This window comes from Thermobia domestica, chromosome 2 (assembly GCF_964235325.1).
Source record: "Thermobia domestica chromosome 2, izTheDome1.hap1.1, whole genome shotgun sequence".
NCBI classification, from domain to species: domain Eukaryota; kingdom Metazoa; phylum Arthropoda; class Insecta; order Zygentoma; family Lepismatidae; genus Thermobia; species Thermobia domestica.
Window position 1 is genome coordinate 80,032,456 of NC_137455.1, and position 24,495 is coordinate 80,056,950.

Below are 24,495 nucleotides of genomic sequence, written 5' to 3' on the forward strand. Positions count from 1 at the left end.
CTTTTTAACTATTTTCAGGATTAATCTTCTCATACTTTCTCTAATACTTCTTCATTGGACTTCTCTCCATTCAGTAACTTTTTCCATTTTTCTTAAAATCTTTATTTCGAACGTTTCCAGTCGTAGCTTTAGCTCTTTCATAATAACGAGATTACGTACTAAATAAAATTCAATAATCACCATAACCTTCGTTTTAAGTTTCAAAACATTTTAAGACAAAATACAAAAAGTTGTCCAGATGGATTATATTTAATGGTTGTTTTCTAAAAATAGTTAAACATAACAAAATTTAACATTATTTCTGCCTGCCAATGGTCTCAGTAAAGCCAAGTGATGCCTCTCAAGCTGTGATTGATAAGATGCTAAAGTTGGTTATGATGGAAATTGATGGGAAAATTCAAGAGGATTATATATTTTGTTTACTATGCATATTCTTTCATTGTCTGTTATATGGATTACACAGATATTGTGTGATCTTCCTCCAATTTACAAACATAGATGGTGTATTATATATAGATCAAAAATCGTGATTTGCAATGCTTGGGTGTACTTCTGCGATGAAGACGGCTTTTGATTATTATTTTAATTGAATGGCTATAAGCAATCTTTGCCCCCTCCTCTCCAAAATCCACCTCCCTGGCTCTGAGGCCTTCAGTGATTTATATATATATATATGCTTTAAATTCTGATGTGAGTGACAAATATTACACATTTTCCGTTTTCAAGACTCAAAGTGATGTAAATTCTTGTATTTTTTCGTCGCTTTTCTCTCTTTAATAACACACAGAGCAATTTTTCAGCCTGTTAAACACAATATTTGCAAAATATCTTCCTTTTTTCGTAGAAAAAGTAAAGTTAACAAGGTGTAATGTAAACAATAAATTCATAAGCAATGACTTGAATTCACTCATCGTTACTACCCGTACGAGTAATGTGCAAATTGTTAATATTTTCGTTTAATATAATCTTGAAATAAAATGTTTGTTTGACATATGACTATGTTTATGTCTGGGAAAGGCTATGCATAATTTTAAAGCTAGCTGTAATGTAGATAGTGTTTCGTTATTTATTTATTATTATTATTATTATTATTATTATTATTATTATTATTATTATTATTATTATTATTATTATTAATAATAATAATAATAATAATAATAATAACAATAATACATTATCTGGATTCAGAAAAGCATCTTGCACAGTGCTTCCTGCAATGATCATGGAAATGTTAAAAATTTTGTCATTTGTTTCAACTCCCACATATAACATAGAAATTATTTAACATATACAACAATTATGAATGCGCAAATGTTTTCTAATGAACATAGTATAAAGTCTATCACTTGAGAGGTGCGGAGCTATTATCGCCGTCACTAGCTAGAAGTTGATCTGGATTTTATAGGTATAAATACCATAAACAACCGAAATCCATATTTTTACGCGTATTCAAATGCTTCGTAAGCCAATTAGAATATATATATATATATATATATATATATATATATATATATATATATATATATATATATATATATATTCGTGTCGTATCCTTGACCTTTATTTTAAGCATGCATACAGTATGCAAACAATGTTCTACAGCACTGCGTAAATGTCACCATTTAGTAAATGCGCTTACCAGAGCAGTTAGATAAATGCCAGCAAACAGTCTGTTAATTACTGAAACGTGTGGAAATGCATAGAAACTTATACATGGAGAACGTATGTGATGTGCCTCATTGAGAGAAAAATATGGTTTGGAGCTAGCAACATGAAAACATCTACATATTAATACCCCGGGGCTTCTGCATCAATGTACTGTTTAGTCAAACTGAGCAAACAATGACCACATGACAAATCTTTCTACAGAACAATGAAGGGGAGTCAGGGTACAGCTACATGCATACTACATACATATGCATATTTAGGTTGAGATATTGCTTCTACGGTAGCAATAAATATTTAAAATGCAGGTTTTTAAGTAATTTAACAATCATGCTGAACAACTGATAAGATTTTGAAAGGATACTGTCATGTTAATTTTCAGAAACAAGGATATTATATATGCGCTATGTATATTACAATATATAGAACGATACAATGAAATCAGTTCACTGATTTAATGGTACTATGGATTAAAGTGGATACTACATTATCTACGAGAATAGTATTCTAAAATCCCATATGGAGCTGAAGGAGCAAGGTAAGAATAATTTATTATCAGTTACAACACAGTATTAAAAGTCAAATAAACATATGCTTCAAATCCACTTATACACTGTGATCACTAAACAAATTTTCTCCGCGTATAGTACAGAAATAATGACCTTTCAACTATTTTTCTGTGTGAAATTCCGTGAGGGATTCGATAATGCACTGAAGTGACGAATAAAATACAAGTAAAACCAGTTGAGAATGCTCCAAGAGCATTGCCAGAACGAACTTAAGAGGAATGTAGAGATGGAGCGGGAAGGATAACTGTCATTGTTTCTACATGTAAAAGTAAATCTTTTTATCTGCACCTTCTCTTTCTCGCAAAAAATAGCAGAATATCACCAATCTATGATTTACAGTTCTCGAGATATGGCTGGATAATATCTAAAAATTCGAATTTTTTGGCCAATATCTGGGGAACGGTGGCTAGTTGGCCAGTAGACAGTTAATCAGTGGCCACCGGTTACTATTTGATACCAAAATGTTTACCATCCTCTTAGGTATTGATCAACACCAATATGATCTCTGTGTGACTTACGGTTTCCGAGATTTGGCTCTTTAAACCTCAAGAAATCGGCACTATCTTTTGGCCAATATCACAGGAATGGTTAAGTCATAGAGACATGATATTGATGTTAATCAATCCCTAATAGAATGTTAAACATTTTCGTACCGATATTAATTGATGGCCACTATCCAACTGGCCAAACCAGTGGCCAGTTTGACAGTGTCCACCGGTTATTATCTGGTACCAAAATATTTACCATCCTCTTAGGTATTGATCAAGATCAATATCATCTCTCTACAACTTATGGTTCCCAAGCTATGGCTCGTTAAATATCTAGAAATTATCCATTTTTGGCCAATATCACGGAACGGCAAGTCATAGAAAGATGACATTAGTGTTAATCAATACTTAAGAGAATGGTAAACATTTTGGTACCGATATTAATTGGTGGCCACTGGCCATTGGCCAAACCAGTGGCCAGTTGGATAGTGGCCGCTGGTTACTATTTGGTACCAATATATTCACCATCCCTTTAGATATTGATCAACAACAATATCATCTCTCTACAACTTATGGTTCCCGAGCTATAGCCATTTTGGCCAAATTGGCCATTTTTGGACAATATCACGGGAACAGTAAGTCATAGAGAGATTATATTGGTGTTAACCAATACCTAAGAGGATGGTAAAAATTTTGGTGCCAATATTGTTTGATAGCCACTGGCCATTGGCCAAACAAGTGGCCAGTTGGACAATGGACACCAGTTACTATTTGGTACCAATATATTTACCATCTCTTTAGATATTGATCAACACCAGTATGATTTCTCTATGACTTACGGTTCCTGAGATATGGCACCTTAAATCTCTGGAAATCAGCCATTTTTTGGTCAATATCTCGGGAATGGTAAGCGTGACGCGAAAAATTTAATAACTTTTTCAGGTAGTTTTTGATGCTCTATCGAATGCAGGGTTCAAACTTGAAATAATCGCAAATAACAGACAGATAGACAGTCAGAGAGACACACAGACATAGAGGATTCAGAGTAACGAACTTTATAAGTTCGTTGATAATGTTTCTAGGCAGATTTGTATTCATTCTTAATATTATTGACACATACGATATTTGTATGTCATCAACTTTAGCATTCCTTCATTTGAAAACGATTAACTTACAAGTAGAGTTCTAACAGAAACTTTTCTTTTCTGTTGAAGTTTTTCTTAATAAAAAATGTGGTAATTTTTTACTTTTTTCCAGTACATTCAATTCCTTTGCTTCTTTTTAAATGACGCTTAGCGTAAATACTATTTGCTGTATGAACGAGTATAAAGTATTACGTTCTAAGTATATCATTCACATTAAAGTAAAACCTGTGTATGTTTGTCACACTCGGCTCTATTGAAAATTGGCCAACGTAGACAGAGGGCCAACTTACAGAAAATAAGTGTATTTTGAAGCAAAATCTTTTATAGACAGTAATGTAGCAGATTCTAGTTTAATAACTAATTTACATCAGCTTCATTTTTAGATTTTGGTTTTTGCCAAACAAGCTTCAATTTCCATCGTGGTTTATAAATTTTGTAAGACTTTTTCGACAGTAATGGAAAATATAAATTAATTATTTACTTTTTTTTTTATGTGGACATGAAATAATAAAAATGAACAATTTTTACAAATGTGTACGATAATGAAAAGGAAAACAGAATTGTTGAGTACTAACTTTGCCATTCTACAGACTGCCTACAATGTATCTGATTTAAATGTCAACACAGATTTTTTTTTTAAGCACTAAATTCATAATGCCGTCAAAAATCCGGGGAATTGCCATTTCGCAGCCATGAACCATATATTTTAAAACTAAAACGAAATAACTTAATTTCACACAAGTGCTAATTTCCTACTCATATTGTTCCGGGTCGTTTGTTTTCTCCACATTTAAAATAATAATAATAATAATAATAATAATAATAATAATAATAATAATAATAATAATAATAATAATAATAAGTAAACCGAATACTACCTTTCTTTTGCCTTACAGTGGAAAATAAGAAGACGTAGCAAAAGAATGTTTTGGGGCCAATGCTATGAAATAACTAGCAGATGTGTCATTTATGAACTCCTTACGCCAGAGGTTAAAACAATAGAAAGACAAAATAAAGAACTACTGCTAAAGTCCCGTATTTCCGGTAGTTACGTAACTTCCGAAAAGTAAGCTGAATTCTTGCACTTCGAAAGCTTATTAAGGTTCTTCATTTCCATATGCAATAAAATGTCGAAGTGTATATTGTTTCTTTGTCGTGAAATCCTTACCCTTTTCCTTCCCTTCTAAGGGAAATATTTTTAAAATGCTGAAACACTTCTTTAATTAACATGTCTGTAATCTTAACGTATTTCGAGATATGACCATCTTATTATAACAATTGAACTCCCGCTCTTTTTTCTTCCCCTCTAAGAGAAAGTAACTTTTAAAACATTGAAATATGTATTTAATTATTTTAAACTAAAAGTTTACACACGAATTTTAATGTCTTTAACCTTTAAGTTCAAGATATGGCGATCTTATTTTAACCATTGCAACACTCACTCTTTAGTCTTCCCGCCTTTTTTCTTCAGTAATAGGGGAAATATCTAAAAACGCTTAAACATACCTTTAATTATTTTACACGAAAAATCTAAATACCAAATTTACTATATTTAACCTTAAAAGATTTCGAAATATAGTCATCCTGTTATAACAATTGCAACCCTATTATTTTTTCTTCCCTTCTAGGGAAACTACCAAAAACTGGTGAAACATGTCTTCAGAAATTCCCAGATATGAATATTTTACAATAATAATCACCCCATTTTTCCTCTTCCATGTCGAGTTTCCAAAACTCCTTTCTTAGTGGTACCTTACGTTACAAATCTTATACACTATCAAAATCCCGGACATTGATCAGTCAGTCAGCCAGCCAAGACTTCTTTTATATATAAGTACAAGTTATTTATACAATACAAACACCGTATGTAATAAAAATGAATATTGATACGTCGTTCGCACATTGTTTTAAATTTTGATACTTTGACATACTAATTAACTGCAAAACGATACTCCACATTCTTTATGATTTTCCTCCTTCAACCTGTGATGGTAGGTCTACATGGATGTAAGTTTCACGAAATACTCAAAACATCCATACTGTCTCACTCCTCTTAGTAGCGAAACACCAGTTGTGCATTTGGAAACAGCTGTTACTGTATGTTGGCCAGCAAGCAGTGGAACAGAAAAAGAAGTATTCTGTTATTTTACATTTCTTTCTTTTCAACACTTTGCAACATGAATTCGACCGTTATTTGATGTCAATTTCTTGCTAGCCCCCAGAAAGATAAGTTCCTATCTTATACTATATTTTTATTTCAGTTATATAATTTCTAAAAAGACTAATCTAGCGATAATAATGAATTACTGTTTTTTTTTCATTTTTCATTTACATTTTTAGATACTTGAAATATATACTTTGATATTAAAATGGGTTTCTGGTTTCTTCACTGTACGTAATTCTTGAAACGTCGTCAAAACTGTATGTATGCAGAAATAATAATGTACTTGTGTTTTTCAGTATTGTTTTATTATAATTTTAAGAATTTCAAATTGTTAATATGACTGAAATGAAAATATACTTTAAACGATCGATAAGTTCATCATTAATTTGATTACGCAAAATACGGAGGGTGTGAGTTCAAATTTTACTGCTCTTTTTTCTGTAAATCTACATTAGAAGGTAATCTCAGCACATTCTACGTATCATTTTGTATTCTATTTGCATTTAGAGACATTTCTTCACATTTGTCTTTTTAAAAACAGTATAAATATTTGTTTTCGAAAGTAAAAACGGCGAAAAAGTGAATATAACGAATTAGCCAAATTTCTTTAAGTAGTTCTCAGTCAAAATTGCTTTGCATGTGCCTTTTTCGTAACAAGTTCAAGGATCTTCACGAAATCCAGCTCTCTTTTCTTTGACAAAACGAGATAATCGATTACCATATTTCTGTTTTCCAAACCGGGACAGTTTCAGGACGAGAGGTGAATCTTCGAAACCAGGACACTTTAGTGAGAACTTTACTTTTATTTCTGTTAACGGTAGGAACACATAACAACAAATGAGTCACTTATATTTCACTCCTGTTGGATGTCAGTAACGATGGTTAGGAAAGTGACACACATCTTAGATCCAAATTTGATAAATGAACTGTATGATGATGCATCGCGTTCTGCCACTATTCAAGTGTACTATGTAGTATGTAATTCCAAAAATAACAGTTTAGAACAGTAAAACGAGGATAGTGTGCGTAAAAACAGGGAGAAAAGATTGACGCATTCGAAAGCCGGAACAAAACATAAACCAGCGAGACACTGGTTCAAACCAAGACTGTCCTGGTCACAGAGATACCTTGTTAATAAGTCATATTCTGTAAAGAGATAATAGCTGTCTTTCCCGTACCACGTGCTTGTATTTGTTTGCTTAGAGTTTAATATCCCTTTCAGTTGAGGCTATATAAGACGAGGATAAGTCAACGTGGGATCCGAACCACTGTCATCAGGAATCAAACCCAGTCTACCGTATCGAAGACAAGAGCAGTAAATAACCATGACAGAGTTCTACACGGGCTAATCAAGCTTACTGCAAATGGAATCCTAATACAAAAGTTACAATGATGACTTCCTCCATGACGAAATAAATACAGTTTTAAAAGACCACCTCATAAGATGGGATGAACTAGATTTAATTGTATGATTATTTTTGTTTTTGATAACAGTTGTTCTTGACTTCCCTCAAGTGTTTATTACCTTCATCTTGGCGCGGAATACTGAATGAAATTTCATATCGTTAATTACTGTAACAATGAAAGGTCTGCTTAAATGAAGTTGGCCAAGAAGAAGCGCTGTTGATGCTGGTAAGGGAAGCAAGGGAGTATTTTAGCCAATTTCCTCGCTTTAGTCTCTTTGCCATTTCCCAGGAGATTCGAGGCTCCGACTCCCAAATCTGCGTCGGTCACATTGTTCGCCAAATTACCCACCACCCGCTACGTTCCAAGTTAATTTATTGTTAGTCTGTGTCACAACGCCGTTGCCATAGCAACTTCTGCACATATAGTCACAAGGGTAGGGGATGCAACATTCAGACTGGTACTGCCTGCTCCAGTGATTTCCAGCAAAGAGTCACTATGAGTTTACTGAAAACGCGATTTTGTTCGGGTGTGTTTGTGTATGTGTAAACTGAGATCATATTTAAACGTTATTTAAGAATGAAAATTCAATAAACGTTTTGGAAGTTTCCCAAACTCTGTCACCACAATATGTATGTTCGGTAGCTTTTTTTCATGCTATTGACCTAAAAATGCATATAGCGAAACACAGTTATCAAGTACATTGACATTTAACTGCACATGAAAACTAATCGATAAATTTAAGTTTTAAACATTAACTTATCCAATAATCTCATTCACAGATATGAAAAAAAATTAAAATAAGGTATTTATTTTTAACACTATCTGAAATGCCCGTTCTTTGCACGGGGAAAATATGTTATGGAAAAATATTTGAACTCCCTCCTCTTTAGATATGTCTTATGCATTTCAGTGAAATTGTAATGATAAATTGTAATGAAAAATGTCCATAAGACTATTTATTCTTGGAATAAATTTTATACCTCTCTATTCTTCTAGAATGCGCCGTTTAATGAAAGTGAAATGATAAAAACTCAGCTTAAGGTATGTTCTAAGTTTCAAATTTCAATTCGAATTCTTTACTTCTTTACTTATATATATATGCATGTATGTATGTATGTTCTAGCTTAACACTGGAATGCCTAGAGCAATTTCAGTAAAACTTGATATACATATGCCTTAAAGAAGTACAGTATATATAAGTAAAGAATTCGAATCTTTCAAATAATGAAAGCATGGAAGATTAAATTGTGATATATTAAACGTTACACTGGCTTAGCTATTGCTGATTAGCTGAATTATTAGAATAAAATCTATTACTATTTACTTCAATATACAAATGGACGTTGTGCTTTTGGTATTTCTACTGTACTTGCCCTACACAAATCTTCTGCAACTGCGAATCACTTAATGATGATTTTTCACAACACAATAGTTCCATCTGAAGCTAAGGCTTATGAGATTAATGACCTCAGGGAAATACATTAAGTATAAAAAGGATCCGCGGTGGCACAATGACAGAGCGTGTGACGACCTTAATTCAATCCCAGCTCTCGCCAAGTGGGGACACACACCATGTGTGTGTGTGGGAATTTCTTGGGGTTCTCTCGTTCCCTTCTACTTTCTTCATACCACTATTTTGTTCATTAGCATCTTCGTTGCCTTCTTTGGCCTCGGAGCATATTTGTGGGACGTTAAACTAAAATAACAAAACAACGTTAAGTTTTAAAAGAAGCGAAAATCAGGAGCACGCTCGTCTTTGATGCTCATTATGTTGGGTTCGTTTCACAGGGGTAGTAAATTTTAATTAGCAAAGATGACATGACTATGTGACGTAAAGAGTAATCAAATAAACTTGGGATAGCTATAGTAGAGTTGTCCACTAATATTGGCACAAGGCATGCTGACGAGAACTACATGTGCATTGGAGAGCAATATATCGTATAGTTATTTCTTATGCAAAGAACATTTTTTAAACTGAATTATTAAAATATAATGTTGCACAATTATTGGCGTGTATAGTAGAAAAAACAAACGAAAATACATAAACTAGGGAATGTTAACTGCTTATACACCATGTTACATTTCAGGAACAGTGGTAGACGGTTCCCGTAATCCCAACAAGGCAGCAGAGAAAACAAATGGATGAACTGTTCATGCGACAACGCACACTACCATCCCCATGAGCAAGCGGTGTCCAGACAATAGGCGGAAATTAAATTCTACCGAGGTGATGGTAGGTCTATTGATACATGAGAATAGCCGTTTTTATACGATATAAAAAGTTAAATCGTTAACATCTAACAGATATCTATATATATAAAAAAAAAGTTGTATTCACGATGCCTTACAAACTAAATGTTGCGAAACGAAAACATCATAACTACTCAACACACAAAACGTTAAATTATAGGATCTGATGTAGTCGGGTTAATATATTCATAATTCCTTGAAAAAACTTGTCTAACACTGTTGTAGTGCATACAGATAGTACGGATTAAGACCTTCGATTTAGCATGGCCATGAACACTTTTCATATACGTATGTGTCTTGGATCTATAAAGTTTTTTTGACGGGGAGAGGGGGGGGGAGAAAAGCACAATAGCTCAATATACATAACAGATACATTAATGTAACTGTATCGACGGAAGCTTCATCAGGCATATCGAAGTTGTAATTTATTATACAGGGTGTATCAAAAAGGATTTTACAACTTTGAAAACTCATATTGATTTATTTATTCAGCTTACAAGACATGGTTTTGGTGTCATTTTGTAGCAAAATATATCAAGTTTTGACTCATGTAGTACACTAGTTCAGAAACAAGTCATCACAAGCGCTAGCGGCATTTGGAGCATAGATGATTGCCTTTACTGGTCCCAAGTGTGCTAGCTGTGTATTTTGGCTTGAAGAATCCAAGTCTGCGACAACCATAATTTGTATGATTTGAGACGAAACCGTTTTCTCAACACACGCCAAACTGTCGTGTGGGACGCCCAGCTGTCAAGAAGCACGCCGGGTTGATTTTGTGGGACTGTTCACAAAGTTTTTGTCTCACTTGCTCTACAACGTCTTCAGACGTACTGGGACGACCTGAAGATTTGTTGTGTCTTACCGAACATCCAGTTTCAATGCCACTGACAAATAGTTGGCCTACTGGGAGGATCTTTACCGTACTTTGTATGAAAATAACGTTGCATAGCTGTCGCAAATTTGGATTCTTCAAACCAAAACACAGTTAGCACGCTCGGGACAAGTAAAAGCAGTCATTTTTGTTCCAATTGCCAAAGCTTGAAGTGGCTTGTTTCTGAACGAGTGTACTACGTGTGTCAAAACTTGGATGTATTTTGCTACAAAATGACACCAAAATCATGTCTGTAAGATAAATTCAATATGAGTTTTCAAAGTTGTAATGTCCTTTTTTATACACCCTGTATTAATAATCGATTTTCTTATGGAGTTTCGATTATTAATATATTAAATTAATACTTTCATATGCCTCATGAAGTTTCCATCGGCAGCTCCATTGATATATCTACCATTCACATTGAACTACTGTGGCACTTAAAAAAATACCCCGAGATATATAATGAAAAGTATTTATAACTCATGTTAAATCGAAGCTTTTAATCCATACTGGGGGTATTCACTCCTGTTTCCTTTTAAAAACATCTCTCTTTGTGAAAGTTGTTGAAAATGCACTCAAACTAGCCTTGATATTCGAAAACGTTGAAACGTGGAGGCAGCTATTTAAAGAGTTATACACTAAACATGAAAAAAAAGAAAAAGAAAGAAAGAAAAAAGAAAAGAAAGAAAGAAAGAAGAAACAAATTTGTAAGTTAAGAATGAAATAGTGTTATTGATATAATATTTCGAAATCTTATTAATTTCTTATACGAATATGTATTAGAACGAAATTCATTTTGATTTATGAAAGTTCTGAAAACGATTTTAACATCACATAACAGAAATAATGTGTGTTGTTCTCCAAACTTGGATAGGTAGCGTTGAAAAGAATTCATAGGACTGTAACACAGTTGGAATTAAAAATGTAAATGCATCGAGTAGATGGAATTCTAGTAACGTGTTTACCACTAACAAATGTCCCTGCTTGCATTTGCTTCAGATAATCTGAGTGAAGAATTTTGCCTGAATGAAGACTTTGATCTAGTTGGATCAGACAAATATAAATATTACTGTTAGTCGAGCTGAATGCCGTCACATCTTAATACACACAACAAAGAATTGTACCTAGCAAATATAGAAATGATACCTATAAAATCTAGACTCTGGCTGATTTCCTTCCAGTTTCGTTTCCATTGTTGTTATCTTTAATAATGATCGGAAACAATTCTATTGTAAATTAGCCTCGCCTATGTATCTGAAAGTGTTAAATAAATAAATGTTACTAAATGCAGGCACGTAGCCAAGGGGTGGGTCCGGGGGGTCCGGACACCCCGCCCCTTCAGAACCAGAAATGTAAAAAATTAAGGAATGATGAAACAAAAAGAAACGAGAAAAAGAAGAATCAGCGTTATAAATATAAAGCTACAACCCCGCTAGCTACAGCAAGCGTTTGGTTACTCTTTCTTATGAGGAGCTTTGTATGAAGGAAACCGGGAGGGTGGTCAAGTTTGAAATTGATATTATTGTTACGGAGCATTCTGAATTCCATCTATCTCCATGCTAATCCTATGGACTACAAATGGGGGATGCGGCACAGGATCGACACGGCACAGGATCGACACGGCATACGACCGACAATTCAGCTCAGAAACCTGTTTCGGTCCTGTGCCGTGTCGATCCTGTGCCGTTTCGGTCCTATGCCGTGTCGATCCTATGCCGTGTCGATCCTGTGCCGTTTTGCTCTCACGCCGCTGCTCTGAAATAATTCAACTTTTAATCATGTGCCTAAAAAAATAATATTTTTATTATCTGTTTAATCTTTGCTCTTACAAATTATAAACTCCTGTCGATTCTATGCCTGTGCAAGTTATATGCATAGAATACGTACGATCGAAACGGCATAGAGCCGACACGGCATAGGATCGACACGGCACAGGATCGACACGGCATAGGACCGAAACGGCACAGGATCGACACGGCATAGGAACGAAACGGCACAGGATCGACACGGCATAGGAACGAAACGGGACAGGATCGACACGGCACAGGATCGACACGGCACAGGATCGACACGGCGCAGGACCGAAACGGCATAGGACCGAAACAACGCACGATCATCCCCACTGCGTAGTATCTATAAAACCAAATATTTATTTCTCATAAAAGCAATCAGAGACCTGTCAATTGATTTTAAAATATAAGAATTATAAGATATTTACTATATGAATATTAATAATTGTGAGTGACAAAAGAATGATAGTGCTAAATGGACAAAATATAATTTCTTGTGTGCTTGGTCAAAAGCATTTCTATATGTATGGAATACTTATATGTATTATTATTATTATTATTATTATTATTATTATTATTATTATTATTATTATTATTATTATTATTATTATTATTACGTTTTAACTCGTTTTGAAATCATGGCCTGATTCCACTAGAAAGCGAAAGCCATGAGAAATGTAAGCTAAGTAGTAATATGGAATACTTTTAATGTTGCTCACTAGAGGAAACATGCTCGCATGTCTTCTCGTCTCGATATCGAGACCACAAGAGACTTTTTTAATAAGAAGCTCAGTTGGGAAGTAATAACTGAGCCGATGGCTCGAGCCGGCTCGCTCGGGGTGAACCATCGGCTCGAGCTGGCTTGGTTGGATGAACCATCTGCTCGGTTCGGCTCATCTGGGCCGAAGGCTCTTGCTGACACGGTTCGGTGAGCTGTTGGCTCGGCTCACTTCTCGGTTCGGGTCCATAGTGAGTGAGCTGTGAGCCCAGCTGCTCAAGTTGTTTACAATTGTAAACCCGGGCCGAACAGTTTTGAAGATATTTGGCCAGTGCCCTATAACTTTTAACAATGTTTGGCTCGAGCCCGAATACTCAACCTAAACCCTCAACCCAAATTCACAAGCTCGTGAACAATATCCTTGACTCCTAGAATTCACGACTACCGAGGTTAGCAATCAACTAGTTTTTTAGTATTCAAACACAGACCGCGTTTCTTTCATGTTTAAACACAGTGTTGTTATAATTATAATTATAATTATTATTTATTATTATTAATAATAATAATAAAAGTTGTACTAGTAGTAGTACTAGTATCATTGATAACCTATATTGTCTATGCAAGATACTTGAAGAGAATACTCGAAACTACAAACCAGATTTGGTTCGACTCGACCCGAATTCGAGTCGAGTTGGAGGAAATTTTTCGAATCGCGTTCAAAGATGTCTGTTTTTAGTCGAATCGAGTTTCAAAGAATACTCGCTCGTACTCACTCGTGCCCATCGTAGGATGACCACATTCTAACAATCGAAAAGTAGGACACAAGTATAATAGTACTGTATATGATATCTTACTGCGTCGGCAATACGCATATCATTATTTCAATTAATGTTAACCTTAAGTTAATGAACATTTTTGTTAAGAAGAAGCACTGAACAAAATTATTAAAGGAATTAAACACAACTCCAAATGCTTTGATGAATAACAAATTGGTTTATTTTATGAACGTACAGTCAAAGTTCGTGTTGGGCTAAATAATAATAATAATAATAATAATAATAATAATAATAATAATAATAATAATAATAATAATAATAATAATAATAATAATAATAATAATAATAATAAATTTCGAAGCGTGGTATTATTTTAAGAAATGAAAGAAAATTTAGACCGGCACAAAGGAACTTCTATTTAACTTGGTTAGCATCACTGTCATAAGTTCAATAAGAAACCTTTCCTACTTTACCGATATCTCAACAAGGCCTTCTCAGTAAAAGAGATGTATTGTAAAAAATGGTTTGTTGATTGTTCTCCATCCCTAGTCTTCTGAGGAGTGTTAAAAAACACAGCGGTTCATCATTCAGGAAAAGAGTGTGTTTGATTCAAAATATTGTGAATAAAGAATGAAACATTAAGATATTGCAAATAAATTAACTCTGGACATTTCGCAGGACATTTTAAAGAAGAAGGATATTTCTCGATTTCCTAGACATCTTCGCAACACGCAGGACAGCTCTTTGAAAAACAGTACTGTACTGCGAAAATCAGTACGTCTGGTTACCCTAGCCCATCCCTACGAGTAACGCAGTATGTTATTTTAGCCAATGTTACCTTATATGAAAATATTCATAACTTATAGCTGTCAAGTAAAAATGTGTCCTTGCATTTACATAAAGCAATTCAGAAAGGGCAATAATAATAATAATAATAATAATAATAATAATAATAATAATAATAATAATAATAATAATAATAATAATAATAAAAGCGATAGTAATAGTAGTACGGAAAATTGAAGTGATAACATTTGTTCACATATTCTAAGTTTCAGACCTAAAAGTAACGCGTTACTTTCGAAGTAAAGTAACAGTTACTTTTTGGGGGCAAGTAACGCGTTACATTTTAGGAAAAAGTAAAGTAACTTGTAACGCGTTACATTTTTACATGTAACTTACCCAAAACTGTCCATGGGAAAATTGTTCACTGCTCGGGCCAAGATTGTTTCTGACTGTCGACAGATGGATGCCGTTTATGGCAGACCTTTGCCTGAAGTACTGCCCAAAGTTTGTAGTCCAACGGGTTAAGATCCGGGCTGCTAGAAGGCCAATCAGTGGTAGAAATGAAGTGAGGGACGTTCCGCGCCAGCCAGTCCTAAGTTGGTTTCGCTGTGTGGCCTGGAGCGGAATCCTGTTGGAAGGTCCACCTTTCTCCAGGGAACATGGTAGCAGATAGTGGTTACACTATAGGTGTTAGCACTGTGTCCTGGTATACCTTGGCAGATGTTTTAACACCTTGTTCGCAAAAATACAGCTGGGTTGTGCTTGAGTAGCTCACTCCCCACCAAACCATCACTGAGGCAGCATGATGTGTCGGGTGTCATCCAGAAGTCCTAAACGGCAGAACTCCTAAAAATATAGGCACTAGACCTGAATTTTAGTACTTCTGCAGTTTAGAACTTGTGGCACGGTATGATTTTTAGGATTTCTGACGTTTAGGACTTGTGCCGCGATATGATTTTTAGGACTTCTGGCGTTTAGGACTTCTGCCTTTTAGGACTTGTGCCGTTTAGGTCTTGTGCCTTTTTCATTCACTTGCTTTAGTTCTGAAATTCGCCACCACCCCACGAAATTGCGACGATGCAGCAACTAGTTGGCAATAATGTCACGAACGTAGCTAATTCCAACAATAACAACTATATTTGTACTACTAAGATTATTATTATCACTATCTGTTCTGCACTTATACGTGAATTACATAATACAACTTATTTCATTCTAAGAATTAATTACATAATTAGTTAAGAAATTCGTTTCTTTCGAATGGAGATACGAGAATCCCAAGACAAATTCCTAAAACAAAAATAAATAAATAAAAAATTGAAAAAATGTTTAAAAAGCATATTTTACCAGACTTCTGAAAGCAAGAAAACATTCAGAATTTCAATATATACTGTGTGGAGCGAATTTTATTAAGAGTAAGACAAAAATCCACCAAAGTTTACTTAATTAAGACAAAAGCTCACTAGACATTTCACGAGTGAACATTAAATACCAACGGTATACATAAAGAACGCAGTAGATTTAAAATTGAACAAAGAACATTTATTATGCAATACATTGGGTGACATTCATAAGTTCTAAACGGCACAAGTCCTAAAAATATAGGCACTAGACCTAAATTTTAGGTCCTGTGCCATTTTTGCAGAAATTACTACATAGTCATTTAGGCATGTAGCCTGCAATTTTTTCTAGGGGAGCTTGATTTTTATATATTAAAAGCAAATCAAAAGTTTATTTTCAGATTACGAAAGCTTCAATAAGACAATAAATTTATACATATTACACATGTACATAAATACATAATATTATTGTATTTCCAGTTACTTCCTTTTTGAAACCTGGACCTTGACAGAGCGTAAATTTAAAACCACAGCTTGTGGGAAATGTACGAATAAGTTAGTTATAAGAAATCGGAAACTGTTCATGGAAGTCCATTTGTTTGACTGTATTTATCTTCTGTACTCTTATATAAAGGAGTAAAGATGAGTGATTTTTGGGCAAACTACTACAAGTAGAGTCGATAAATTCTAGTTATAAAATATAATTTTCTTATAAAAGCAGTACATAAGAAAGAATTTTTGGAAATAAGTGTCGTAAAAAGGGTGGGGTAAGATTTTTTTAAAGGATAGTGTATCTCGCAAGTTTCTAAAGCTAGTTAAATAAAACTTGGCATATAAGCTTTCCTATTTAAAAAAAAAACTGAAAATTGAAAATTAAAAATTGAACACATAAAAGGGAAAGAGCAAAGGGAGCACATTTTTTTATGTTCGATTTCCCCATTACTTACTCAGAAAATATGTAAATAAATTAAGGAAGGATTTGTTTAAGCTAGATGCGTGAAACTCGGAATTTGAACTTTTAACTAAAAGTTATAAAATACTATATGTTTCAGCGTCTTGAAAATTACACTTCTAAGCGAAAGGAGGGTCAGTTTCTATAATATTAAAATATCCCACTGCTTATGAGATTTGGGCAGAAAACTCTTTTTCCTTTAGGCCTCGGTTCATCCAGTTAAGCAAACGAGAGTACAAAGTGGCTGATTAATTAGGTTCTTTTAATTATTTTAACATGTTGACGTAGTTTAATTCTTTTAAAACTGTATTCTTTCACATTCTATTATAAACATATTTCATTTGCTGTAATTATTAAACACGTTTAATAAACATAAAACAGACTAACCTCCGGTCCCGGCCAGAATATGTTTTTGGTGTTAAGCCATCATTTGCCGTCCGTAACATAACCTTTGATTTAAACTTCACGTACTATCAAGACTCAAGTCTCAGAAATGTAGCATATATGAAATATACTACTTCTACTACTACTACTACTAAATATTAATAATAATAATAATAATAATAATAATAATAATAATAATAATAATAATAATAATAATAATAATATGTACTTCTGAAATACATATGTATCTATGTGTTATTAATTCTTTCATAATCTTGAAAGAAACTTTTGATTTGTTTTTAGTTTGTAAAAATGAAGGCCCTCTAGAAAAACTTGCTGGCTATACCCTGAATGACTATGTATTGGTTTCTGTACACGTATTGTGTTATCACTTACTAGTCTAGTGTTATTTTTAGAACAAGACAATGGTTCTTGTCTTGGAATATTACTAGTTTGATTTGGTAGTACAGTGATAGAGTGTGACCTATGATTTTATTTCCCTGTAGGGTATGCTATCTGCAATGCAATAAACTGTATATGCTTCTTCTTCCTAACAAGGCTGGGCGATAAGCCCCTGCAATTCCATTACAAATAAGGACGATATTATTTTATAAACTACTTGGTGAACCTTTGTTAATATAACGCTATTAGTTCTTACAACCTTTTGTTAATCTTATTTAACAATTGCAAAATGGAATAAGAGAGAAAATATATAATGATGATGATAGTTTATTTACATAAGGTATACATACAACAAAAGGGAATCTGTTGGTCACTACTGTGTATCTGCTAAACCAGGGTCAAACTCTGTGTGTCACAAAGGTTAGTTTAACAGAGTTTAAAATAATAATAGATATTTTGTTTGACTTACAAAGATTATCATATTAGCAAAATGATTTGAAATAACACGCCAGACATAGGATAAGCCTTGGGCTATATCGCTTAGAATTGTTTTAAGAGTAAATATATCATTTATGCATTAAATTTCATTACTGGTTACTTACACGTTTCGGCCTCGTATTGGAAGTCAGCTTCTCGTGTTCTTTTCATATTCCACGATAACTGTTTTAATTGCACACTCCGCCAAATTACCTTTCCGACCTTACAATACTTTCTTGGAAAACTTCGGCTAACATATATCACCAGACGTTTCGAAAACCGACATCCTTTACTTCAGGATACAATGCGTTATTTAGCACTTCACCCAACACCTCACCGTTACTATCATTCTCCACTTTCGCTCCTATAATCTACCACCGTTAGATCCCTCTTTACTTATCATCGCCGATTACGTCATTCATGAACATCTTCCTCTCATTCACCCATCATTTCCAGCACAGTGATTACCATTATTTACTAACATGGGACTCATTCATTTTTATCATTGAATAGAGCAGCCTCTAGGCTAAAGATAAGCTCATTTGTCTAACTAATATCACCCACGGGTTGTCCTGTGTATGCATCTCGCCACATCATTCACGCCCATTACTATATCATACGTATCGTGCATTCTATACCTAATCCTTCGTTATGATCATTAATGTTCTTTCCTTATAATATACTGCCTGATTATTTTCTTATTTATCTTCTTACTAATAACAATCATATATATGTAAAGTAACTTGGCTTCAGTTATCGCATCCTTATTGGTATGCAACCGTGCACATCACATTGCATCAGTTTGAGGGAATATTATTGATGAATTGGCAATGGCTTTCATGTTCTTGACGCTAATCCTTACATTTCCGACGATTTGAACTCACGTTTACTGAGTATGAGTGCATTCTGGGGATTTTTCGTAAAGTGTTTCCACACATTTGAATCACCCTGCTTCACTGTTATGCTCTACCGACACTGCAGATGTCTTTCTAGAGCATTTGAGTACAAATTCGCTATACTTAATACTCAGAACATCACTGTTGTCCGGCATCCATACCTGGCGATTATGCAACCACACACAACGGGCATGGTGTCCGCCATTTTATATTTGTTCCAGATATCGACTTAATACAAACGAATTATTGTTACCTGGTACAAGCCTATCAATTCATATCCATTTAGACCAAGTTTCACTTGGAAGATTATCCGGGACTCCCTACGTTCCTTTGGGGAACCCTTGCGCGTGCATGGAAGGATTGTGAAACATGCAAAATTCAATGGAGCAGGTATGACTTCTTCAGTGAATTTTTTACCCGCCCTCTTTATGTTGGTTAGTTTCCGAACTATTGGCGTCCGAAACTCATTTTTCCACGCTTTGTAGATCTGAAACTATGTCCGATAGCCGAAAGTTCAAGCGTTGTCTCAGTGGCAGGAGTCACCTCTCAAGAGTTGTAACACTTATTTTGCAACACTCGATATCTATCTATCTATCTATATCTATCTATCATTCTATCTATCTATCTATCTATCTATCTATCTATCTATCTATCTATCTATCTATCTATATATATATATATATATATATATATATATATATATATATATATATGTATATATATATATGTATATATATATATATATAGTAAGTAAAGATCTAAGGGTTTACTTGTCCCTACCATAAATCCTTCATTGTAACCAGATTCCGGCGTTGCCGCTCTAACTCAGGTAGAACTGTATAAAGCTGTCAGTATGGCTAACCCCATTACGGTTATCATAGTAGCCCGAGCCCGTGCAGACCTATAAACACATTACCCCACAGAAATGAGTGCCATAAGTCCATGCCTTCTAAAGGCTGTTGCGCCATGAATTTAGTTATCATTATTATTATTGCTAATATTAATATGTAATATTAGTAATAGGCTTAATAAAGATTCTGCCTGTTTATGTGCTCTGCTTGTAAGTATATTATTTCTAACTTTAAGATATAGTTATAGAGGTCATTATATAATTGATCAGTTTCTTTCTAATGTGATTCGTCACGTATATAAAAACTGGACAAACTACAAATTAGGATACTATACACAGGAAATTAATAATGATAGCTTTATTACTCAGATATTAACCTGCATACATTAATACATATGAGATTTAGATACTTAATAGAATGCTTTTTAATCATTTCTTTCTTTAAAAATAAAGTTTTTAAATTGTCATTATAGACAGATGGCCTGTCGAATATTATTATTATTATTATTATTATTATTATTATTATTATTATTATTATTATTATTATTATTATTATTATTATTATTATTATTATTATAGGACAACAGTGATGGCTTATTGCTTGCAGTGCCCAGTAGTAGTTGTTTCCTTTCATCTTCTCAGTTAGAACTTCAGACTGCAGGTCAAAGTGAGCTTCATGGATCACCTGCAAATGCATCTAAGAAGATAGTGTAGAATCCTTCAGATGATCTCCTGAACATGTATGGTTCTATCCAAAATCTGGAACTAGAAAACTGACAGCTCGGAAAAGGAAGAGATGTGCTATTCTTACAGACACTCTAGAAAAAAGTACTTTCGAAATGAAAAAGAAGCATCTAAAAGCAACCGAAAACGTAAAATCATCAGCTGAGAAGAATTTATTCTCAAGTCGTCTGTTTGGTTTCTGAAGAACCGTACGAAGAACAGGATACAGAAGAAGACTAGGTACAGTGTTTATGTTGTGAGAAGTGGTCTCATTGGTCGTGTTCCGAGAGAAATCCGTACTACATCTGTATAGTTTATAGACATTGACTGCCACAGTGAAAATGAGTGAAGCGATGTTCAAGCTGTAGATTTGATAGCATTAAATTTCTGAATCAAGTCCGATTGTTGCAACTTACCCCAGATGATGTTGCAATTTACCCCATGGGTGGGGCAAGTGTCAACAGTCGGACTTAGTTCAAAAAGTGGATGCTATCAAAACTGCCGTTCGATGTTTTGCACTTCTCTTTTTATGGTATGTAGTTAAGGCATGTACCTTTTAGTACACTCAATATAGTTTTTATATCTATAATAATTTTCGAGTAAAAAAACAGACCTGAAAATTGTTGCAACTAGCCCCATCTTCCCCTACAATCACTTTTTCAAAAAAAAAAAAAAAATGTATAAAGCCAGTAAAGCAATTAACATGTAGGTCTATTTTCGAAGATAATATAGGAATTTTTCGTGCTGCTAATTATTTATTTTTAAAAAATCAGATGCTGAAACCAATCGATATAGCGCAGTTTAAGCAATTCAGTTTGTTTTATTTAAAAAGAAAACTCTCTATTTACAAATTTGATTGTTCCTATGTATTAGAGCAGTCTTCGAAAAATCAGTGCCTATTGTATTTCTAAAATATAGCTGGAGCCGCGGTGGGTCAGTGGTAGAGCGTTCACCCCTGGTGCATGGGGTCTCGGGTTCAAACCCTGCTCCCGCCAAGTGAACTTTGTGGTCGATAAACGCCGTGTGCGTGGATATTCTCAGGGTTCTCCCGTTTCCTCCCACTTTCTTCATTCCACCATTTCATTCATTTCTCATAATCACCGTCTCCTTCAGCCTAACCGGCATAACCGTGGGACGTAAAACTCAAAGATTTCATTTCATTTTCTAAAATATAGCTGTATTGATTTATTGGTATATATTTACCTTCAGTTTGTTTGAGAGAAAATTATTACAAGAACTAAAAAGTGTTTCTCTAGTAAATACGTTTACATAGTTTAGCTATTGACGTTACTAAACAAATTTGGTTTTTTTAATACATAAAATGGCGCCCGTATATATATAGGGTGTAACTTAATTAATATAACAAACGTCGTTAGGTGATTCCTGACACCGAAATAAAACAAAAACTATACAACAACCTGGGTGTAACACCCGAAAATTTGTCGGAAAAATGTATAAACCGCCATAACTCTGAACAAAACGTCGGATTGAAGTCGGGCAAAAGAATGTCCATTGTTTTTAGTCGTAGATTCGATTAGTGTACAGTGACGATGCAAGGATGACTTCCAAAGAAACTGGAGTATTCCTTTGAGTATTTTATCAAACGTTGAATGAAGAAATGATCAATCAAGTACAAGATTTAACATTAAAAAATAATAGTGCATCGTTCAAGTTAGAAGAACACTCAGAATTCGAAAGAAAGAGAGATACACATGTGTGATTCATCTATTTTGTCTCAGTACATAATGACGTCTCGGAAGAAGATTTTAAATGGAACGAAGTCTTTAACGTATCACACTTATATCTTCTAGGCTAATGGTAACGGATGATAAATGAACGGCTTCCTGTCCAAGAGTGTGTGAAAAAGGAAAAATAACTTTGATCCAGATTAGGTTTAAAACGACTGTGCATAGGACAGTCAGGCGGCATGTAAATAAATATAACATCGAAAAATGCAAAGATCATATGTGATGAATGAGTGTACAAGGAATTCTCCACATGACCCAGGGATTCCAAATATTGTGTGAATAGATATGGGGCAAAAGTAAGCTGCATTAAACGGTTTCTTCCTCGTAATATGTAATTCCGTGGAATATGGTACTTCTGTGCACAGAAGCAACAAAAGTGGAGAAACAAGGGATGTTGTACACGTTGCATAACGATACCAAGAAGTGCGCTGGAATAGTATACTTGATTTATCCGTTAGATGAATCTTCTCCCAGGAATACTTTTGATGGCGTTTTCCCCTTCCTTCGAGTTGGCAAACCTCAACTTTTCCTTGAGCTATGAAAAACTTCATTGCTATTGTGAATATACCAAAATACTATCCTAGTGTAGACCACTTACATTTTGATTTTATCATTGCCGGAGAAATTTTCTCAAAGGAAGCTCGTTGAAAGTACATTTTTAAAAAAGGATAGTCTTTTTTCGACATTCTAATGTACATACCTTAGAGCTGTATGGAATACCTACACGGAGGAATACCTACGGAACTATCGTCCCTTGTGTGCCAATTGCGAGTGGCTTACAGAAGGCTGTCTTGAAGTTTTATTGTGGAATGGCTTCAGTTAGCATGGCTGAGTTGTAATAAGCATCTACGCAACTTGTGAGTGATATACATAGTCAGATGCTCTACTGTTACACGTGTAATTGCTGTATAACAGGATGGGAAATGTTGTGTTCAACGGTAGAGGGTTGTGTCCAGGTATTTAAGGTCGTGTAAAAGTGTAGACGTTGGTGTTTAAGTAAAATTGATTGTGTTAATCTGTACACGCCTGCGCGATGGAAGATTACCCTGTCCACGAGCTGGCAGATATGCAACTCATTTATGGAGTAGCAAAGGGCAATAGCCCAGAAGTGAGGCGTTTATATCGTGACCGTCGCCCTCAAAAGAGAGTAACTTTCCTTGTATTTTTCCACGCCTCCATATTCGACTTCGAGAGAGGGGTCCCTTCGGTTTCTCGTACGTGAAATCGGAGGAAATAGCCCCATATGGACAGCTGAACTTGAAGACAGCGTACGTCGAATGATCAAAACCGTCTTGAAACTATCATGTGTATGGCGTAAAAACCCACATGCAACTCTAGTAAACGATCAGCAGCAGAAATTTGGTGTGGTGTGGTGGATAATTTTGTGGTAGGAACTTATTTATTATCGGTCTGCCTGTGTGGGAGTACGTATCTTTTATTTTTACGTAATTTTCTCCCAAAATTGATAGAACATGTGCCCTTGAAGATAAGACAGCAGATGTGATTTCAGTATGATAGTACACCTGCACATTTTGACAGGAATATGCAGACTTACCTAAATGAAACATTCCCAGATTGGGAGAGAAAAACCTGTGTTATGACAACCTCGTTCATTCTACCTCACGCTGCTTGATTTTTTATTTCGGGGATACGTATGAAACTCCGGCCACGACAGTCGAAGAACTTGTAGTTCGATGTAATATAGCTGCGGCAATCATCTACGAAATTTCAGATGTGCTTGATCACACGCGGAAAAATTTGCTTCGCCGATGTCATCTTTGCAATGCGGTCAACGGTCGACAATATCAGACTGTGAACTGTTATTCTTCATAGCTGTCTCGTGTACACATACTGCATTGCACAAATACTGTACAAGGTACCTCTGAGTATTTCAGTTATCCTACCTTCTCCGAAACAGAATAAATCGATAATTTGAAATTGTATTTCTTTCTTTCCTTGTGCAACACGCGCAAAACCTTGAGTATCGTCGAGTTTCATTCCTTCTGTACTCGTAGTTATTATCTTCCACGAATTTACGCATTACGGGGAGGAAATCTTTTAATCTAGCTTACTTTGGCTCAAATTATATTC